This window comes from Portunus trituberculatus, chromosome 37 (assembly GCF_017591435.1).
Source record: "Portunus trituberculatus isolate SZX2019 chromosome 37, ASM1759143v1, whole genome shotgun sequence".
Lineage (NCBI taxonomy): Eukaryota > Metazoa > Arthropoda > Malacostraca > Decapoda > Portunidae > Portunus > Portunus trituberculatus.
The window spans coordinates 9,605,663-9,608,162 of NC_059291.1; the positions used below are offsets into that span (position 1 = coordinate 9,605,663).

A 2,500-nucleotide genomic window follows, 5' to 3' on the forward strand; every position below is an offset into this window, starting at 1 on the left:
AAGTACTAGGAACTCTGTAATATAAGTACATATCCAGCTAAAGTTACTAAATGCATAAATTTATAGCTAAGAGAATTAGTTACAGTAAACAAAAATCTGTGTTTGTTCAAGATGAATATTGGAATTTCAAAAAATTTTAGGGTACCTGTAAGAGTTGGATACTTTTATCAGTACACACACACACACACACACACATATATATATATATATATATATATATATATATATATATATATATATATATATATATATATATATATATATATATAGTTGATGTGTCCTGCAAATGTGTTGTGGGGAAGGCATGGTGAATGTCAGGTGTGGAGACTCTTAGAATGATGCAATCCTTTTACCTAAAATTATCAACAACTTAGAATTATGTTATTTTCAAGAGTAACTAGAATGATTTTTTAAAAATTAGCTCATCATTTTCCTGGTTTGCACGCACTCATGAAGAAATTTAGTTTTCCTGATAGAAGATGGAATAAAGGCATTGGGTTCAACTTATATTGCCATTTGACTGTGAGCAATTTGTTTGTTTTTTAGTAATCAAAATATTTGGACAATACCATTCTTCTGAATTTTCTAGATATATTTTGAATTATCATGATATTTTATTTATTTATTTATTTGTTGTTGTTGTTGTTGTTGTACCTCCTTCCGCTATGAAAAGTAATGTCAAAGAAGAGTATATGTATAAGGTGAAACCAAAACACATCAAAACCTGATAAAATTATTTTGAATCTATAATCCATACTTGAGGCAGTTGAGTATCCTGGGCTACACTGTAGCATAGCGTCCACTGCACATTGCTTCATAATATCATGGTTTTATAAGATTTAGGTATAGCCTTATTCAACGATCTCCTAATTGGGGAACCTACAGGCATAAGATTTAGGTATAGCCTTATTCAACGATCTCCTAATTGGGGAACCTACAGGCATGGTGGAGTACTGTATTATAGCACTCGGGACAGATGCATTTTACATTGCCATCTTTGCAATTGGTCAAGATTTGGGACTTTCCCAGCATGTATTGTGTAGTACTTGGGGATTTTCCCCCTCAGCCATGCTCTGGCTACTCACTTGCATGTGTAGTTTTCTTTCATTATATATTGTTGGGTTTTTGCTATTATGTATCAGTATAACAAGAAAATTAAATTAGAATTTTAAAACAGTTACTGAGTGGTGATAGAAGCTCATGAATACACAAGAATAGCAAGGTAGATTTATTATGTCACTGTTTTAGCAGTAAAGGAGATGTGGAGTATAGTGGGTACAAAGATCTGAGGCTGCAGCAGTATGGGATCAACGTTTGGGAGGTGTTGTGTGAGAAGCTTGAGGAAATATCAAGATTGATGATTCATCCAGAGGTAAGAGCAAGAGAAGCTGCTGGGAAACCTCTTGGCCTTGGCTTTTAAAAAGCTTTGCCTGACCAAGTTATATCACTATAAGTAAATAATTCTTTGTGGAGAAGGGAGGCATGCTCTTGTTTCTGCTTTCTTAGACATGATGCTCATGGAAAGTGTTGCACAGGATGTAGTACAAAAGGAAAGTTTCAACAGTGTGATGCAATGTGTAAAGTATAAGTTACTTATTATGTAGAATGTGGTACTAGTGAAGTGATGTCAAAGACCATACCACTGTTACTCACATTGATGTTCATAGAAAGTGTTGCACAGGATGTAGTACAAAAGGAAAATTTCAACAGTGTGATGCAATGTGTAAAGTATAAGTTACTTATTATGTAGAATGTGGTACTAGTGAAGTGATGTCAAAGACCATACCACTGTTACTCACATTATATATATATATATATATATATATATATATATATATATATATATATATATATATATATATATATATATATATATATATATATATATAATTGTGCCACACTTGTGGTATGATCTTGTGTTCAATATTCTTATTAAGTCCATGTGGCAGCAATGAAAATGCTGGTATTCATCATCTCTAATTAAGAAAAAAGGTGCTCTTGTCACAAAGGTTAATATGTTCTATAAGTTTTACAGCCATGTGTCAGATATTAGTATCAGGGGAAATAAGAAAATAGTGTTCAAAGATTTTCTGTAATAAGGAAAATGTTATCATGGTGTAGTACAGAATCTGAGGTACACTGATAAGATCATTCCATTCCAGTAATTAGATTATTGCTTTTTCTCTTTCACTTTCAGTGTATTCCAGATTTGTTGTGTTCTTTTTAACAATTTATTGTTCCCCAGTGTTCAGCTTTCCTTAGTCATTGTAGTAATATATCTGTTTTATGTGTCCTTCCCAGCCCACATTTACTTTTATGTGTAATTCTCTTCTTTCTTTACCTGTTTGTTAATATTCCACTTAGTTGTCTCTTGCCAGGTTATCCAGCTATTGTGTTTTTACCTGCTACTCTTTGCATTCTTACCTTTTTGGTGATGTGTGTCTACTGTGTGAAGAAAACAGGTACCAGTGGTGGGATGTCTGCTCTGTGGTGGTGACCT

The 2,500-nt window shown here is 33.0% G+C and overlaps 1 protein-coding gene across 1 annotated transcript in view; it reads left to right on the forward strand.

The window, feature by feature from the left end:
* Window positions 1-2,500, forward strand: part of LOC123513954 (ubiquitin-conjugating enzyme E2 A) — a 17,583-nt gene that overhangs the window by 960 nt on the left and 14,123 nt on the right. The window lies entirely within an intron of this gene.